Source organism: Malania oleifera, chromosome 5 (assembly GCF_029873635.1).
Source record: "Malania oleifera isolate guangnan ecotype guangnan chromosome 5, ASM2987363v1, whole genome shotgun sequence".
Lineage (NCBI taxonomy): Eukaryota > Viridiplantae > Streptophyta > Magnoliopsida > Santalales > Ximeniaceae > Malania > Malania oleifera.
The window spans coordinates 95,490,571-95,511,991 of record NC_080421.1 but is presented as its reverse complement, the minus strand read 5'-3'; positions in this window follow the sequence as shown (position 1 = coordinate 95,511,991).

Here is a 21,421-nt window from a genome sequence, read left to right as displayed (position 1 = left end):
TTTACCAGCGGTCGCAATTTGCAGCTAATAGTAAACTTTTACCAGTAGCTACAATGTACAGCTAATAGTAAACTTTTACCAGTAGCTCCAATGTGCAGCTATAGCTAATAGTAAACCTTTACCAACGGTTATCAATCCGCAGCTAAAAACAGTCTATACTAATAGTTTTCAAAACTGCCGCTAAAGATTACCTGCTACAGTAGTCCAGACAACCACTGGAACAAGTAATTGGCTATGGGTTTTATAGAAACGATCATTAATTAGGTTTTACCAATAGTTATTAAAATTGTTAACTAAATTAACGATTGATGCAAAGGAAAATTACATCATTTAAAGTTGAATAAATTATTAGAACTCACAACAAGGGGACTCTTCACTAATAAATTTTCATCTACTACCCCACAATGATGTAATTAATGATGATCTATATGTATTAATTAAATGTTGTCCATGAAACAATTAATTAATTCCCGAATGCATAGTAGTAAATAAGATGCTTAGATCCTTTTAAGGTAGTGTGCATTACTAGTTGTTATGAATGCAGGTAGGAGAACAAATTCCAAATTAATTTTTGTGGTTTTGAGATATAAAAGATTACTATCTTTAAGGTGATATTTGTCTTCACTCGAATGAGATTGATGCGAAAACAGTTGTACAATTCACCTCTCTAATACAACAAAATCATTAAAAATCTAAAAACAATAAACCTAAAGATTTACATGCAAAACTTCTTTTGAAAACAGAGTATTTGACTTATACAAAATGTTAAAAATTGAAGAGAGAGAGATGAATTTGAGTTGATTAACTTGCTATAAGATCCCTTATTTATAAACATGAAGAGACATAAATAATACACTTTTATATATATATATATATATATATATATAATAAATATATAATCCCTCTTCCAATAGACATAATTCTTTAAAGAGTTGGACTTAACTATTATATTCAAACCAATGGGTAAAACCATGCAGCTATATATATTTCCAAGTTCGGCCCACTACAAAAATGCATGCGGGAACCTAAGTCTAACGGATAAAACCATGGATGGTACACATACCCTACATTTGTAGGGCAATTACCCCGCAGATATACAGCGGTGGGGAAGAGATGGACAAGGTTCTTCCTGCAGGGGGCGGGGTGGGATCGAAACCTAAAAGGGCACAATGCATAATGGAGCTGAGAGTGGTCCACAGTAACTAAAGGGATGGACCCCAGAATTAAGCCGAAATGGCTTTGGAGGGAAAGCCAGCCCCTGGGGTGGCCATCAGCCCTGCCCCCTACTGCCGGCCTGCCCTGTCTTATCAATCTCTCTCTCTGCGGATTACAATTGGTGTGAGCTTTATATGTGTGTGTGTGTGTGTGTGTGTGTGTGTGGGGATATGGGGTATCTTTATCTTTTGTGAAATGTGGTTTGACGCAAAATTGAAAAGAAGAAGAAAGCCAGAAAGGGCATTTCAAAAGGAGGGGGAGCTCTGCAGTGCATGCATGGATGATATGATATGATGATCACCGACAGCACCGTCGCAACCCCCGCCCCTTCCCTTTTACGTGTGAACGGTACTTGCGTGTCTGCCCTTCATTTGCTCAACCCTTCCCCATACAGTCTCCATCTCCCTTCCATTGACCTCCTCATCTTTTTAATTAATTCATTATTTTATTTTGCTCATTTGGGTCCTTCTTTGGTTAAATTATTTATCGGGCCAATCTTCTTTCCAAACCTGCTAAATAATTAATTAATTAATTAATTGATTAAACCACAGCCATGAACCCACCGTCATTTGATTCCTCCAGATTTGGCATTTGGAAGTAACTGGTGATCTGAAGATTATGAGTCTGATTTCTTTTTTAAAATTTATTCTGATAAATTATCAGAAGTGACTCTCACCTCTTCGAATTTGGTGTCACATCATAATATTCAAAATGACACGATAATAATTGTAGTCTCCACATTATTAAAAAAGAAAAAAAATATAGAATTAAATAAGTGGCGTGAAAAGCATCTTAAAAAGTTAAAATTCTCAAATAAATATCATGCATTTCTGAATATGAACCACATAGCTTAGCGAAGAAATTATTGAACCATTTCAGCATTTGTCTCTCATGGCTACAATATGTTTTCGATGATATATTATGGACCAACAATGGATGGTATGCGCATATGCCTTCTTTTGCAGGGGTTTGTAGGCCACACCTTTTATGTTCAACTTATTCATGAGGCTTTGAGCCAAACCTCAAAGATAAGCATAAAGGTTTTTTCACATTTTGTTGTCTTTTGTTTTGTTTGATTCATTGTCTTTGTTTGTTCTCTCTCTTTTTTTATAAAAAAAAATCTCATTTTTGGGTATGTTGTTGAAAATTTTTGGGGGGACTGTTTTGGGGGTTAAGATTTAGATTTTCGAGAGATTTTGAATTAGAATTTGTCTGGATTTGAACTAAATGTAATACAAAATTGTATTGAAATTTACTCAAATCCATACAAATTTAAATTTAAAGTTCGAAATTCATATTCCTAAATGTATTGTAAAAATAAAATAATATATGATAAAAATTTTATGTGATCAATAAAAGTTTTTTGAACTATTTTTATTTTTTATGCACTCAATTAAGAAAAAACTAATTTTTAGACTAATATATATATGTTTGTTTTGAAAATTTTAGTTAGTGATATTTATTTATTTCTTTTACTTATGATTTGTGTTTTAAATTATAAAATATTTTTAAAGCAAATTATTAAAATCTAAGCAAACTGTTTTTAATTATATTTTTTCCTTGATTTTTTTTAAAAATTTTATTTTTTAAACTTGCTTTAGTGTGTGTATATATGGGTAAATTTCTCATTTTTAAATAATTTTGTCCGCAATCTCACAATCAAAGTATATTTTTTAGCGGTCAACGCAAGTAAGGGATATAAAAGTAACTATAATTTAAATTCTATAGGGGATAATTAGATAAATTGCATTTTCAAAAAACTAAAATAAAGTATAAAAACTCTGAGAAAAGATATGATAATTTACTCTTTCCAAAATCGCCATAACAAGGTGAGTAAAACTTGGTTTAGTGTTTTTGTGTATGAATGCACCAATGAGATATTTAAAGTACGACTTCACTAATTAAAAAAAAAAAATTACTCTTCAATCTCTTTCAACACTGAAAACATCCATTCGAAGTAAAATGTAAAATCCACTCTGCGAGTCGAAAGTGAAAAAGAGAAATTGACATGAAGTGGAGCTCTCGATAGATGGACAGATGTATGTATGTATGGCTAATAATAATAATTAGCTTATCCATCCGCTGCTCATACCAACGCTTTTTCCAGTGAAAAAGAAAGAAGCAAACTGACACTATTCATTTATTACATATACTTCTCTGTCCAGCTTTGTTCATGTTCTGCTTTTTCATTTGATATTTATTTATACATAGATACATACATCAAACAACCCATCCATCATCAGCCATTCTTCTTCCCAATCCTTAATTAGTCAACGTGATCACACATGTGTCATTAATTAATCACATGATCAATGCCTTAATTAATGATTCCAAAAATTCAAACGAGAGAGAGAGAGAGAGAGAGAGAGAGAGAGAGAGAGAGAGAGAGAGAGAGTAGGGCAGCATGATTTGGAATTAAGTGAGAGTGGGGGGGCCGGGGAACTAGGGACCAGTGGTGGTGTTCACACAAAATGTTAGCATTGAGTTATCAATTCAATCTGTAGGAAATGAAGGGTAGCAATCAAAAGGGTCTCCACCCCCCCCACAGCTACCTAGCTTTTTCTCCATTCACTAATGGCCGGAGGGGTTGTGCTGGTCCCCCGCCGCTGGGGCCATTCATGCTTGTCCTAGGTCCCTCCCCGGCCCAGCCCACGGCCACGATTCACCACTGGCAGTCATCGATGCACCGGCCGGAGGGAGAATGCATGGCCATGGACCAGTGGTCCAAAGCCAAAGGTTCAGTGAGTCCAAATCTGCGTCTCCGGGGACCAAGTTTCGTGATGTCTAATTCTCACAATTTGGCATGCACAACCACAAGGGAGCTAGCTGACGTTGATGCATAATGTGCCTCCTCTCAATCCAAAATTGGAGGGGTCCATTTTCTTCCCTTCTTTTCTTTTCTTTTCTTTTCTTTTCTCTTCTCTTTGATTGATTCAGAGATGCCGGCATGCTGGCATGCGATACATGGATTATGATACCTAGTGATCGCTACGCACACATACGTTTGAAATCAATAAATTTTTTAATCCATAAAAATACGATTCTAAAAAACTCTCTTACCCAATATGAAGAAAACAACTTATTAGAAAAAATAATAATAATAAGTCAAAAAGATTACAGTTTTTTTGTGACGACATAAATTTGACTTGGGTCTCTCTCTCTCTCTCTCTCTCTCTCTCTCTCCTCCCATCTCCCCATCTCCGTTTCTTTTGCCTCTCTCTTCTCCCCTCAGTCTCTCTCTCCTCTCTCTCTCTTCTGATGTTGGGTGGTTTGAAAAATGAGAAGAGCTAGGGTGGCTATTTAAGATGTGCACGTACCCATTTAATGAAGAGTTTAATTTCCATAAATGCAGGTGGGTTCGGATTATTCATTAATGGGATATATATATATATATATATATATATATATATATATATATATATAAATGAAATTAAATTAATTGGGGGGCTTCAGCCTTGGCATGAGAATTAGGTCAACTACCACAGTAGAGGCCCTGGGATTTTGTGCGTACCACGGTTGTTTATTGCGTTGCGTACTAAAATGAAATTAATATGTTAAGCCAATATAAGTGAATATGGGCCCAAGCTACTGGGCACCATCGCACTAGCTATAAGTATTTGGAAAATAGATAAAGTATCCTCAGACAGTTGGATTTTTCTCATAAAAATGTAAGATAAGATTGTCGGTAATAAATTTATATTATGGTTCATCTATTTTTAAAAGTCAACATACAAGAAAATTGTTTGAATCGAGCTGCCCTTCATAAGAAAAGAAAAAAAAATTTATTTTTTTGAGTTTAACGAGTGTAACATACATCTCAAAATTGCATGATGGACTTACTGACCCTACATAGGTATACACATTTTTATTATTTCTAATTAAAAGACAATTAACTAGTTCTTTCAAATTGTAAATTGGATTAATCATTTTTAAAGAAAAAATCAGTTTAATTTTTTGTTTATTTATGATGATAATATATATATATATATATATATATATATATATATATATATATATAGGAGTAACAAAACGGATCGAAACTTAATGGGTAATCTGTGACCAACCTGTTTAAGCAGGATTTGGGTTTTATACAACTTGACCCGTTTATTAAACGGGTTAGGCGGATTTGGGTCGAGTGACCCGTTTAAAAATAAAATGAAATGTTTTCTTTTAATTTAAAAAGTCATTTTATATAAAATGTCTAAATATTTTTAAAATAAATAAATTATATTCTTAAACGGGTAACCCTTTTATTAAACAGACAAATTTGAATTTATATAATAATCATCCGTTAATAAATAGGTCACTTGAGCCTATTTGACCTCGATCCTTTATAACCCACTTGAATCCGGCCTGTTAACCTTTTCGGCCACCCCTATATATACTGAAAATTAATTCATATACAGCTTGGTGCAGGAGTACTAAGTGTGTACATATGGATGATGATTGTTTGATAATGTGAAGGCATGGGTGATGACGATACACAGCATGGGACCATTGGACGCATATAATGCGAAAAAAGCAACACTCTTCAAATGATTGAGGCCAAACTTTTGAGGCTAAACCACTGGATATGTGCACTTTCTTTTAGAGGTGCTGAGTGTTGTGAGGTTCCGGAGTGCGTGAGTGGCAGCGAAATAAAAATTGTGATTTAAATTTTTAGAAAAAATTAGAAGGAATTGTCACTAATCTTTTAGTATGGTTAGAACACCAAATTATTACCCAATTAAGAGTAGATTTGGTTTGCGTTACTAAAACTAGGATCAAGAGTTCGGTTATACGAGGGAAAGGTACAAGCACCCCCTACGCGTTCATTCTTACAAATGGTACCTAATTAATTATTAAATTATCCCTAAATAAATTTAAAAAGTCTTTAAAATTACTCCATTTTAATGAATTTTTAAAATATCAACAAAAATATATATAATATATATTCTCTCAGAAACCAGGGTACGTGAAGCACGAAAGAGCTTGTACCCTTTTTAATTGCTATCATAGGGATAAAAATCGAAAATATTTAATAAAATACACTCCTAAATTTTGAAATCTTATAGGGTTTTTCTAAGTATGAAAATACTAATTTGGAAGGTTTTTGAAACTCAAATGGGGTCAAAAAATGATTTACAAGTTTCAAAATATTTTTCTTGACTTTTTCTATTTTTTTGATTTTTTTATATTGTCCCACATTTTTGTAGAATTTTGAAATAACAAAAAAAAAACAATTAAAGAAAATAGTGAAATTCAATTCAAAACGTTTTTAGAATTTTCTCCAAATTTTCTATTTTTATGGTTTTTTTTGTAGTTAACCGAATTTTCAAATATCTAATAAAGAAAATAATATAATATTAATACTATATATATCACAACGCGTAAGTATCATATATCATAATACTTGAAACTTCAATGATAAAGCCCCAATATTCACAATCAACCCAAACCTAATAATACGACCTAGATATGCGTATGACCACCGTAATGAAGAAAACCCAAAGTAATGAATATACACTCACCATGGAAACCCTAAATATGCATCTATTAAATGTATCAACAACTAAATAAATCCTAAATGTAAACATAACACCAATAATCAAGAAAACCTAAATGAAGATCACACAAAGAAACGAAAACCTTAGGAATACATATTAAACCTCAAGAATGATGTAAACCTCATAATGTGAATATTAACCTTTTATTAACTACTACCATAATAAAATCATAAATAACAACCACACCCTAAAGAAACAAAACTCTTAAATCACAAGTGGAACGTGTGGATGCAAGATAGATAGAAAAAGCACAAGTGGAACGTGTCATTTTCTAGGACACTCTTTAGTCTTCTGGTCTTCAAAGAAACAAAACTCTATAGCATTATCCACAGCAGAAGCAGAATACATAGTAGTAGGGAGTTGCTGTGCCCAAACATTGTCTATGAAACAACACTAAAAGATTTCAAAATTCATTATCAAACTATTCCAATAAAATGTGACAATACAAGTGCCATTAATATTTCAAAAAATTCGGTATCTCACTCAAGAACAAAACATATTGACATAAGACATCATTTTTTGAGAGATCATGTGCAAAACGAAGATATAATGCTAGAATTTGTAAATACAAATGACCAATTAGCAGATATATTCACAAAACCTCTATCTGAAGAGTGATTCATATTCATTAGAAGAGAATTGGGAATGATGCATATTCAAGAAGTAAACTAAAATTTTTTCTACTTGGCAGGCAACTATCAGGCTACTGATTTTCAAGTTTCTTTATTGACAGGCGTCTGCCTTATCCTAGCAGGCGACTGTCTCACGGCGGGTAGGGTTTAAAACCCTGTTTTATGTCATTTTAACTTCCTTCAGGCGCCTGCTCCTTCTTCTCTTTCTCCAAAATTATTCTTTTCCACACAGACTCCTCCTCCAAATCAGCCTAAAACCGAGCATCAAACCTACCCTCCACATCAAATCGCAAATATAACCTAGGGTTTATCAGCTTTCCTTTTCAATACAAACATGCCACAGATGAAATCAGTTGGTAACAAGGGTTCTTCCTCTTTGACAAGGATCAACAATGATGAAGTAGAGAAATGGTCAGTAACTCCACATGCTAAGCAACTCTATAGGAATCAAATTGCTTCAGCCAAACCCATTCTAGGTAAAGTTCTTGATGTTACATTCTTCAATTCAGATTTTCCTGAAATTATGGAACTTTTTAAAGAAATTGGGTGGGATCGGTTTATTACTTATCAAGAAAGAGGATACTATCCAAACGTGGTTCGGATTTTCTATGCAAATATGGAACGGTTTGAAAATGGGATCAAAACAAATCTTCTAGGGCGAAATATTCATCTTACTCCCATATCTTTGGGAAAAATTCTTCGAGTCAGGCCAGGAGATTTTGAGGTCCACATTGTTGAGAAACAATTGATAATGTCTCAAGGATTTAGTCTAGAGGAATTTTTACCCCTAGTCATAATTGATACACCTATCTCCTTTGGGCATCTACCTCTTTACAAACAGCTCAATCTACAAGCTCTAATCCTGCACAAACTTATTACATATAATATTCTACCACGTTTCGGTTCTCATGATCATATTTCATTCTTAGATTGTTTTGTTATGTGGTTTATTCTTAAAGGAAAAAAGTTGGATCTTCCAAGTTTATTTATCAAATGGATTATTATGAAATTTGATGTCCCTCGTGTCATTTTACCATAGGCTGGAATGTTAAATATGGTATTTGCTCATTTCAATGTTCTTACACCATCATTTAACTTCACTAGAAAAACCCATTACGATATCTTTTCTGATACTATTCTTAAGCATAAGGGATATAAAAACTCTCCTCAAGGGTAGTTTCATAAGGGACCTCGTTACATATCATCTGCACCACCACCTTAGTCTTCCATACCAATCTCTTCAGTTCAACTTGACCTAGAAACTCCTTCTTGGTTCGATCCACTTTTTAATCACTATAACCTTCAGTGATGGAATGCAATCTAGACTTGGTACACTTAGGGAGAAGGTTTCTACTGTGGAAACTCATTGTTCCAGCCTTGTTCAGTGTGTTGACAATATTGAGAAACATCTGGCTAGCTCTTCTAAAGGCAAATCTCATATGGATATCAGCTCTGCTCCATCGAGTGATGATGAATCTGCTGAAAAATCTGGGGAACAAGAAGAAGAAGAAGATGAAAGTGGGTTTATGGAAGCCTCCGATTGATATGTTTCATCTATGTGCTATTTAACACTTTTATGTATTAGTGCTTCACCAGATAGTATGTTCTCTACATTTGTAAGATCTACAAGTACTATGTATTGCAGCACTTTACTATGTTTTTTTTTTTTAATCACTCTTTTCTCCTTTTTGATTGATGTCCAAAAGGGGAGATGTTTGAGAGAAGGGAGTGCAAAAATGAAAAATGTTAATATGCTCTATGATTTGTAAAACTATGAATATGTATGGATCATTTATGGATTATCTTGTATGGATCTTGCATGGATCATTTTGCAAGTAACATGAATTCATTACTTATGTAACTATGACTATGAATATATCATGCTTGTTGAAAGAGGGACTCATGAGTATTATCTCTTATTAGTTTTGCTCTCGATTTGTCATCATCAAAAAGGGGGAGATTGTTGGCCTAACAAGAGTTACAATTCTTATTTTGATGATAACAAATCATGATGTGTTTAATATGGTTTAAGTGAAAGTTTTTTAGTAAAAAAGCAAAGCTTAAAGTTAGTGACAAAGCTTAAAAGGATGATAAAGTTTATGGATCAAAAAAGATCTTGAAGAGCATTAGGATTAAAGATAACTTGATGAAAGTTCAAAAAAAAGATCAGAAACTCAAAAATGATGGAAGAACAAGGACTTACTTGAAGATCAAAAGGAATAAAGTTTTAAGGATGTTTGTATGTAAGTACTTCAAGTTAATTTCAAGTATAAACTAAATTGAAGCTCTCATAAAATCAAAATAAATTTAAAAATATATTTTTAGAAAAACCCTAAAGTATGTTTTTCAAATCGAAGAAAAAAGGGTTTTTAAAAAAGAAAAGTTTTTTAAAAATAGAAGGGCCAGGTGACTGCCTTCATGTGGCAGGCGACTGCCAAATAAAATGAAGAATTTTTCAAAGAGGCAGTAGGGTGCTAGGCGACTGCCTGAACATAGCCAGGTGCCTGGGTGGTCATGTCAGGCAACTGCTTGGGTTCTGGTAGGCGACTGCCAGTGTTCTGTGTTGTGAATTTCTTCTATAACAGGCGACTGTCAGGTCGTGGCAGGCGACTGTCAATGTTCTGTGTTGTGAGTTTCTTCTATAACAGGCAACTGTTAGGTCGTGGCAGGCGATTGCCACTCGAATGTTGGTTTAGAAACTTCCAACGAGAAGATTTTTTAAATGAATTTTTTAGACACTACTATTTTAAAAAACTTGGGGATTACTTCAAGGAAACTTTAAGGGTAAGGAATTACTTTTAAACTTCTATAAATAGCCCCAAACTTCAAAGATTTTATACACCAAGAAATTTCCAGCAATCAAAGTTCTCTAAAAAGCTCTCAAACTTTCTTGTGCTCATCCATCTTCAACTACTGAGTTACTGTTGATGCAAACTTCAAAGTAAAGCCTTCAAAGTCTAAATCTTTCAATACTTAGAAGATATTTGGTGATTTAAAATTCAGTATTGAGCTTCAATCCTTTTATATTTGATTTACTTTGAAGTATTCTTGTGTTGAATGTTGTATTAACCTACTCTGCTGTGAAAGTGTTTTCTTGTACACAAACTCTTCTTTATCTTGGCTCTTGTTTATAAATAATTCTGGGTTGTAGAATCGTTGGACCAAATGAGGGAATATCGTTTGGAGAGGTAGACTCTAGCCTAAAGGAAGGAGTGATTGTAATCGGTATTGTTCCACCCATCAACGGAACTAAACTAGTGAATCCTTTGGTGGTTTGCCAAAGGTGAGGACGTAGGCTGGGTATAAGCCGAACCTCGTAAAATCTTGTGTCTCTCTTCTTCCTTACTCTTTATTTTTCAGCAATACTTACAACTTGCGTGTATGCTTTAAATTGTTAATTCTGAGTGTATGGTTGACTAGAGGATAATTTGTTTTGGCTTGATCAACATTGATTGTGAAAATCGAAAGGGACTATGTTGGTTGATCATTCTAAACTTATTAATCTGAAAGTTTGTTTAAAAGCTAAACACGAAGAAGAATTGTGAGTTTGGAATAAATATAGGGCTTACATAAATTCAGCGTGCTTTACAATTTATTACAGGGCTATTGATACAAAGATCAAGATTTTGATTATCTTGTTGATTGGTTGTGGTTGAATTGTTTTTGTATTTACTTGTTGTGATTGTTGATATAAAACAAAGAATTAAAACTTGAAATAATTTTAAAATTCCAATTCATCCCCCCTCCTAGGAAGCTATCCTAATTTCATATATATATATATATATATATATATCACAATGCGTAAGTATCATATATCATAATACTCAAAACTTCAATGATAAAGCCCCAATATTCACAATCAACCCAAACTTAATAATACGACCTAGATATGCGTATGACCACCATAATGAAGAAAACCCAAAGTAATGAATATACACTCACCATGGAAACCCTAAATATGCATCTATTAAACGTGTCAACAACTAAGTAAACCCTAAATGTAAACATAACACCAATAATCAAGAAAACCTAAAATGAAGATCACACAAAGAAATGAAAACCTTAGGAATACATATTAAACCTCAAGAATGACGTAAACCTTATAATGTGAATATTAACCTTTTATTAAATACTACCATAATAAAATCATAAATAACAACCATACCCTAAAAATACCTACTAAACATGCAATAATAAAAATCTTAAATACATACCATAATGACAAATACCCTAAATATTCAACCTATAGCATAACAAAGAAAACCCTAAAATATTTTAATAAGTACAACTTCAACAAAAGAAATAAACATGGATATTTAAATGTAAAATAGTTGAATCCCACAACCATAATATTAACACGTATAAACTAAAAGCTTAAATATGAAAACTAAATACATATATCACAATAAATAGGGCATTATAAAAACCTAAACATTAAATATTAAACAGACCTACATGAACAATAAAGAAAACAAAACCCAAATATTAGATGTCAATACAAACCAAAACCAGAAAAGAAACAGAAATAAAAAAAGAAATAAAAAATAAAAATGAAAATCTCATGCATGTGTGTGTGTGTTCGCGTGTCTGCAGAGGCTGTGCAGCAGAGGGTGGTGTAGGGAACTCACTGCGAGGGGATGACTCGGTTGTGACCATGGTGGTGGTCGGAGATATGTTGGTCGTGGCGATGAGGATGACGAGCTGCTGGGTTGTGATGACCCAAAAATATATATACGATTAAAGCATAATAATAATAATAATAATAATAATAATAATAAAGAGTCATTAAGTTAATATCAATACAGAAGTATTTTTCTGTAGGATTCTTGATTCCATGTTTGATGCCTAAGAAAAACCCTGTTTTAGCGAGTGTCCACAAACCATTGCGACTCAGTTGCTCCCTAGAAGTCGACTTGGTCAAAATGGAATTTCATAACATAAACATAATAGACACTTTTTGTATACGTAAATAAGTACATATACATAAAATAGTGTTTTAGAGACATAATTTGTAGAAATATATGGTAAAATAAAAATAATAATATAGGTATCCTATGTGGGGCCCACATGAGTCCCAAAGTCGTGTGGGGTCCACATGAGTCCCGAAGTTATGTAGGGCTTATAAAATCGTGTGAGGACTAATGAAGTTACGTAGGACCCACTTGGGTCTCGAAGTTGTATTGGGACCCACAAGACCATGTGGGGCCCACATGAGTTTTTGAAATTCAAACTTAATTTTTTTAAAAAAGAAGTACTAAAACATAACTTAAAATAATAATAATAATAATAATAATAATTTTTAAAAAATAAAAAAATATTAATTAGTTAAGTAATTAATTAAAGGGGAGTGATGGCAAGCACTCCCACATGACCTCCATTCCTATCTCATACCCAACCCATGTCTAACACATCCTATGCCCATTCTTTAATTTAAAAAAATTATAATTTCACTAATCTTCTTATACTTTTACAAATTCTATTTTTTTCTCCAAAATTTTCCTATAAATAGGAAGCTCTCAACCTTCATTTTTCATAAAAAATTTCAAAAGAAGAGAATGAGTAGTAAGTGAAAGAATTAGCGGTGGAGAGAGATTTTTTAAGTAAGTTCTCACCCACTCACTCTTTACGATCTCATTTCTTAGAGATAGTCATTGTGTTCGTAGCACAAGGTAAAAGAAGAGTTAAGTAAATTTGATTATGTTAGATTTTTACTTAAAATTGAAACCCGAGTTTATCTGTAACCCAACACTCTCTCTTCCCTACTCCATTTAATTTCCGCATTTTACTTTCTACACTTATATGCATATATTCAATTTGTGTTGAATGTTATAATTATTTTAAATATTTGCATACATTATTATTTGTGGAATTGATGTTTGTTTAGAAAGACTCTAGGTTGTATTATACTGATTGTAGAATTAAAATAGGGATAACTTGACCTAAGAAGAATTTTTAGATACCCAATTCACCTCCTCCCCCCCCCCCCCCCTCCCCCTCCCTCTTGGGAATACACCATAACTCTCACACCCTATCTTCCACCCCTTGAAGACACACATTGCATGCTTGAAGGAAGTAAATATATAGTAAGGATAAGAGTAGAGGAGAAATAAAAGAAGAGAGATATTTTGTACAAGGGATAAAGAAAAGAGAGATATTTTGTACAAGGCCACTCCAAATCTTCTTGTAATTTCTCCTGAAATAGTGAAATTTTTTACTCCATTCGCCCATGGAGTAGACATATAGCTAAACCATATAAAATTTTTGTCCTCTCTCTATTTTATTTTATGCATATTTTGAAACAAAATCTTTTTCATTATTCATTCTATTTATATAATTCTTTGATACATACACTTATTCCATATTTAGAGAGACTTTGATTTGGAGTTGTACTGATTTAGATAAGATCATTTTTAAAAATTTTATTAAAATATATCCAAATCTATCCAAATTCAAATTTAAAATTCAAAGTCGATACTGTCTTAATGCATATTTAATTGGTGCTTAAATATTTAATTGTAGTACAAAGAAGTTTAACTAATGGTAATTGATGTCTGCATTCTCTATCAAATTTTGTTCTTCATTTCTTTGTTTCTATGTTTAGCGTAATGGATTATATATATACACTTAATCAAAATACATTTTTGAGTTAGCGAAATATGGATCCTAAAACCATGTAGTATTGCATTTGTGTCTCGCAACCATTCTAATTAATGCTTATAAAGATCAAATTAGCTTTCAAGTTAAAGATTTAAGAATTGAATATTTGGGAGGGAGAGAAGAAAAATTAAATAAGAGATAGATTATCTTCTGTTATGTGTTGTAAATCCAATATTAGACTCTAATAAACTTACTTTTTCCAAATAAAAGTTAGTTGATTTATTCTTTAAACTTAAAATTATATAGTTGAATCAATGCCCATTTGGCGAGTTTGATTAATTACAAAGAGTTAGTGAATTTGCGTAACAATTATTTCAAATTTTTTTAAAATAAAATATAATTATATATATAGTTGACAAGCTTTTTTTAACTTTTTGTAATTGCAGACCTAATTCATACTAATGATGTACTTTTGAATATTAATTTTCTTTGAAAATTTTATTATACACTTTTATATACACATAATTATCATTATATGAAGTATAAACCAATGATATGCATAATTTTGCTCCCTATAGCCTATCTAATTATGATTAAATATTAAATACCAACAAACGATATAAATATGTATACAATTAATTTTTCAATCTTAGTAAATTAAGAAAATATTTTTCATAATTATCACAAATGAGTGGACTTAAACTATCTATATACATACATACATACATTTAGGGGTGTGCAATTGATCGGTTTGGCCAATTAACCGAATTAACCAAAAAAATTTGGTTAACTATTCATCATAACCGAACCGATCAAATTACTCTTCTTACCCGAACCTTACCTGACCGAACCAAATTTTCGGTTAATTCAGTTAACCTAATTTAACAAATCAAATTATAATTAATTATGAAAAAAATATGATTGTATGCTTTCAATATTTAATTTATATTTAATTAATAATTATGGAACCATAATTATAAATTATATAATTTATTTTTAATTATTAATTAATTCTATAAATTAGTTAAATCGGTTAACCTGAATATAATTTCTCCATAATCAAACCGAAAACCGAATAACCGATTTTACCGAAATATAAAACCAAACCAAAACCAAACCAAACCAAACCGATCAAATTTGATCATTTATTTCAATTAATTCCATTTTCACCTAATTATGTACTACCCTACATACATTCATATACATATATAATACTTATTATAATGGTATTGCACTTTAACTTTACTATATTTGTAACGGTAAATTTGCAAAGCATGTCATTATAATAAGTATTTTTCATACACACACACCCCCCGGCGCGCGCGCGCGCATACACACACACCGATATATATATATATATATATATATATATATATATATATATATATATATATATAATAGAATAGAAGATCAATTATATATGAGATGGTCATGATCCTATAGATCTAACTTCTGTACTGCATCATGATTTGATGCAAACCAAACTGGGTGCTACCAACTAAGCTAAGCTAGGCCTATATATATATAATATGGTTTAGTTTCAAGCGTTGGGGTTGATCTTGGAGAAATTAAATGCTGTATTTTTTTTTAATGGGCCAAGCCTCATTGGGCTACCTTTTAATTATTAAGTAGATGGATCCAATTAAGTCTAAGGGCCCTGGTTGGGCCCAGTACCGACACATGTGTTTCTTCACTTCTTTTTTTTCTTCAAGTAAAATTAGTTATCTTGCACACCATCATCATATCATTCCTAACATAAAATAATATTCTTCTATTTTAGGTAATTTAAAATAAATTTAATATCTTTTATCGTTTACATTTTGTTCAAAATTACATAATTTTAAATTTAAAATATGAAATTTCGACTCTAAATACAAGGTAAGTATTTAATTGCTCTTATAAAGTTAAAAATATTTATCCTATGTCTCGAAAAGGATTGGATTTGAATTTATATTGAAGTTGGATAAAATATAATATAAAATTGTTCTAAAATTTGTCCAAATTCATCCAAATCTATATTTAAAGTTCAAAATTCATACACTCAAATGCAACATTAATTGAACTTTCCCTTAAATATTTAGTAATTGTCTAAATTTTACAGCGAATTATTTTTAAAAAATTAATAAATACAAAAGCTGATTATAGGTAGAATTTACTGGTTTTTTCTTTTACGCAAATACAACCTCCAACAATAACAATAACAAAAACAAGCTTACCCAGACCAGTTCAAGTGGTAAGGGCGAACTTGTGACTTTGATGACCCCAAGGTCATGAGTTCCATTCTCCCTTGAGGCGTTACGTCGGTAAATTACCAGGAGTGCATCAATGGACGGATGATTTTCACCCCTCGAATTTGGTGTCGTACTATAGTGTCCAATGTGGCCTGTGGTGGCTGGAGTCCCTAGGTTAAAAAAAATAAAAAACAACAACAACCTTTCCTTGTAATTTCCTTGTTTATTAAATATTATCAAAAATGAAAGTTTGTTTTAATATGATTAAAATTTAAACAAAAAAAAAAATATAACAGTAATAATGTGTAAAATTAAAATTTCGTTTATGAATTTGATTTTTTTTTTCTCACTTTCTTTGATAACAAAATATAAAAATATGAATTTCTTAATATTTTTCTTTCCTCCCCTCAATATTTTCTGAGTTCGAAAGGAAGGGCTAATGTTTGCAACTATAATTTCAAATAAAATTTGTTCGAGGGAAGAATTAGGAAAATTAATTGTCAAGAATGATCTTGTATCCAAACACAACCCCCAAAATTTTAATTAATTTTGATGGTGACAAAAAGGAAGCCGAAAGATAGGCAAATTTCAAACCTACCAAAGTACCAAATCGCAAACAAGCATTAAATTATGCTAACAAACAAACAAAACAATGAAGAATGAAGGTAACTCTTACTTATTAATAGGCAGTAAAGGAAACTATCAACCTCATCTTTATTGAAGTTAGTTGAAAATGGGTCTCAAGACCAGGCCCATCCGGATCCGGATCTTACCAAATTTCTACTCTCTGGGTCCAATTCCAATATGTGCGGGCCCAAAGATCATGAATCCAGGCCCACCAATCACGGTGTGGAAATTAAAATCCCAACAGGAATTCAATTCCTTTCCTGCCCACTAAAGTTGGCTTTTTAATTGCTTACATAAGGTGGCAAAAGATTCGGATAATTGGACACAAAATCTAATTAAGTACAATTAGTTGGCCGCAATCAGACAGAGGAATTGAAATCCTGGCCTTTTCCCGAATCCATGTGGTACAAATATTTTCAACTGCAAAGTTGGGAATCCAAGCAAACACTGGATTGTGATTTCGGCAGAAATTGTAAAAAGGAAATTTCAAATTTAAAAAGTACATCATTAGTAGGAAGATTAGGAAGGATAATTAAATTGACCCACCATCAATGAGCTCACATGGCCACAGTTGTTCACTAATTACAAGTTCATGACTACATGCTTAGGAAAAAAAAAAAAAGATATATTTTTTTATCAATTGGTTGAATTTTTAGAAAGTAATTAATTGCCAGCGTACCTATCAAAAAATCTTATTTAAAATGTTTTCTTTAAAATAATAAATATGCCATGTGCATTAGTTTGAATAATCTTGTTCAAAATATTTTTATGATTTTTAATAAAAAATGACATTTAAGAGAATCAATAATATATTTTGTCAAGGACCCTTTTCTTAATTTCCAATCTCGTTTGGGCGAGTAGGTGTGAGATTCAAGATCCTTACTCACTATTGCAACAACCCAGAGGACCGCTTCTTGAAAGGAAGGGGATCAAGTCTTTGAGTCGGTTCGATTGAATGTCAACCCTAAAATAAAGAGAATAATGTGCTTAAATATTGTACCATGAAGTTGCCACTAACCTTATTTCATCCTAAGTGAGGTTAGAACACCTGATTAATTACTACCAATTGATTGGTCTCTAAACTAGTCTAGAGTCAATGAACCTACAGTCAAGGTCTATGAAACTAGATAAGGTTTGAGACTACAGTTATGTGAGATGAAAGTCTTAACACCCTTTACATGCCTATCCCATGGATGGTACCTAATTAACCTAAGACTATATTTAAAATCAACCGATTAAGACTTTCATTCTTCCATTATATAATTACCAAACCTTTGATATTGGATAGTTCTGCGAAACACAGAAACTACCCTAACCTCAGGATCCCCAAGGGCATGCACGGACATAACCCCCAAGAATCCCTAAGAGGAATTATTCTTCTGTTGTATAATGATCAGATATAGGAAGTACAACGAAATAAGTAAATGTAACAAGCAATCAAACACAACCAGTAAATGAGAAGCAAACAAGAATCAACACAAGGTTTACGTGGTTCGACAATGCCTACATCCACGGAAGCAATCGACTCAACAATTTCACTAAGAAATTATAAAGTATACAATACACTTCTCAAAATGATCTCTCTTATCTCACAATACACTTAGACAAGAATATATAGACTCTCCTTTGGAGGTCCCCCCCCCTCCCCCAAAAAAATCAACCAACTTAGCGTTCAAATTCAAATTTTGAATTTCTATCTCGTTGCCTAGAAACAAAATTGTCGACGGTTTTCCTGAGATTTCCTAAAACCGTTGACGATTTGAGATATCGAGAGCATGTTTTTGAAGATGTCTGAGATTTCAATGAAACCGTCAACGGTTTCAGAAAAGCCTTAGCAAATCGTCATCGATTTTCTCCCAGAATGTTGCACTATGTTCTTCTCCTTGTGTAAATTAGTCATTTCAAGAAATAAGCCACCATTTACAACAATCTCCACCTTGGCAAATTTTTGCTCCTTAGGAGAAACATGAAAAACATAGTCCGACACTCCACCTTGACCTTAGAACATTAAGTTAGGTCTGTCTCCCTTCTAACACTGACATACATGAAGTAAGTCCAAGTAATGCTTTAACTTTTTAGAAGTAACCGATTTCGTCAAGATATCCGCTGCATTTTCAAATGTGTGAACCTTTCCTAACACTAGTTCACCTAAAGTAATCAATCCCTGAACCCTGTGAAACCTCACATCAATATGTTTAGTTTTAGCATGGTATACTTGATTCTTCGCCAAGTAAATAAAACTCTGATTGTCACAATGCAGCACCACTTCATCTTGCTGTAATCCCAACTCTTTGACCAAACTGGTAAGCTTATATTCCGTCTCAGTCATGGACAATGCTACTAGAGATTGAACCATGAATCTCCAACATATATATCCTCCTACAAGGGTAAATACATAACCCGTTGTAGACCTTTTGTCATCCATATCTCCTACATAGTCAATATCTACAAACCCCATAACTGAAGGACAACCCTATTACTTGCCGAACATGATTCCATATCCCGATGTACCCCACAAGTATCTGAATATCTATTTGACGGTTTCCCAATGTTTTCTTGCTAGATTAGAGAAAAACTTACTCACCACGCTTATTGCATGTACCAAATCTGGCCTCGTACACACCATGACATACATTAAACTCTCCACAATGCTAGCATAGGGGACCTTTGACATGTCCCAGATATCCTCATCCGTACTTGGGCAATCTGTGGTAAACAACTTAAAATGACTCACTAGAGGTGTACACACCAGTTTTGCATCAGCCATACTAAAGCTCTTCAACACCTTATGCACATAATCGCCCTAAGATAGCCATAACCTCCCTACAGTTCTGTCTCGGCAAATCTCCATCCCAAGTATTTTCTTGGTTGAATCAAGATCCTTCATGTCAAACTCCTTATGCCACAGTTCCTTTAACTAATTTACCTCAGTTAAATCTTTTGTAACTATCAACATGTCATCAACGTACAATAACAAGAAAATAAGATAACCATCATCAAGTTTGCTCACATATACGCAGCAGTCATACTCACACCTTTTGTAACCAATCTTGATCATATAGGAATCAAATCTTTTATACCATTGTCTTGGAGACTATTTTAACCTATAAAGAAATTTCTTCAACTTGCAAACTAAATTTTCTTTCCCCAGTTCACTGAATCCCTCCGGTTGTACCATATAAATTTGTTCCTCCAAGTCACCGTGAAGAAATGCCGTCTTCACATCCATTTGTTTTAGATGAAGATTATAATGAGCTACCAACCCCAACACAATCCTAATAGTAGTATGTCGAGCCACAGGTGAAAACATCTCATCATAGTCTATCCCCTTCTTCTGTGAGTACCCTTTTGCCACCAACCGTACCTTGAATTTCTCTTATTCCTTTTCTGAAATTGCTTCCTTCTTCCTATATACCCATTTGCAACATATCGGTCTCTTCCCATTTGGAAGTTCCGCCAATTCTCAAGTTTGATTTTTATGTAGTGATTTCATTTTTTCAATCATTGCTCTAATCCACCTACCTTTCTCTTGGCCGTGCACTGCCTCTTGAAATGTAGTTGGATCGTTGCAACTGGTAAGAAAAGCATAAGTCTTCAAATCCATACCTTGGTAGAGGTCTGATAGTACATTTAGATCTCCGTATTGGAAGATTGTCGAGTTGCTGGTTTCTCGAGCTACAACTCCTTGCAACCATAGGACCATGATCTTTGTCATTGCCTTGAGCTTCCAACTCCACCTGCACAACTTCTTCATCACTGCCCCAATTTTCTAGCTCCTATTTCTTTTCATCACAATCTTGAGTACGCTTTACCAAAGCCTTTTCATCAAAAACTACACCCCTACTAATCACCACTTTATTTGCCACTAGGTCCCACAGCTTGTACCCCTTCACACCCTTTGGATATCCCAAAAAGATGCAATGACGAGGCTTTGGGTCAAGCTTAGAACTCTCCTTATTAGACACGTGAACATAGGTTGGACACCCAAATACTTTCAATCTAGAGTAGTCTATTGCATTTCTCGTCCATACCTCTTCTGCCACTTTACCCTCTAGTGACGCCTTTGGTGATTGATTTATCAAAAACAAGCCATACTAATTGCCTCGGCCCAGAAGTTCTTAGGTAGCCCTGTATTAAGTCTAAGACACCGAGCTCTTTTAGCCAGAGTTCGGCTCATCCTTTCTGCCACACCATTTTGATGAGGTGTCCAAAAAATGGTAAAGTGTCTCTTAATGCCCTACTGCACACAAAACTCCATAAATCGAGAATCAACGTACTCGGTCCCATTGTCCAACCTCAAGCATTTAATTCTCCTTCCCATTTGGTTTTCCACTTCAGCCTTCCAAATCTTAAACCTGGCAAACGTATCAGACTTGTGCCACTTGAAGTATACCTAGACTTTCCATGAGTAATTGTAAATAAAACTCACATAATACACATGTCCACCCTTTGATGCAACTCTAACTGGATCTCAAACATCGGAATGTACATAATCAAGAATACCCTTCGTCTTGTGAATAACTGACTTGAATTTTGCCCTGTTTTGTCACACCCCGAACCCGCGGATGGGTCC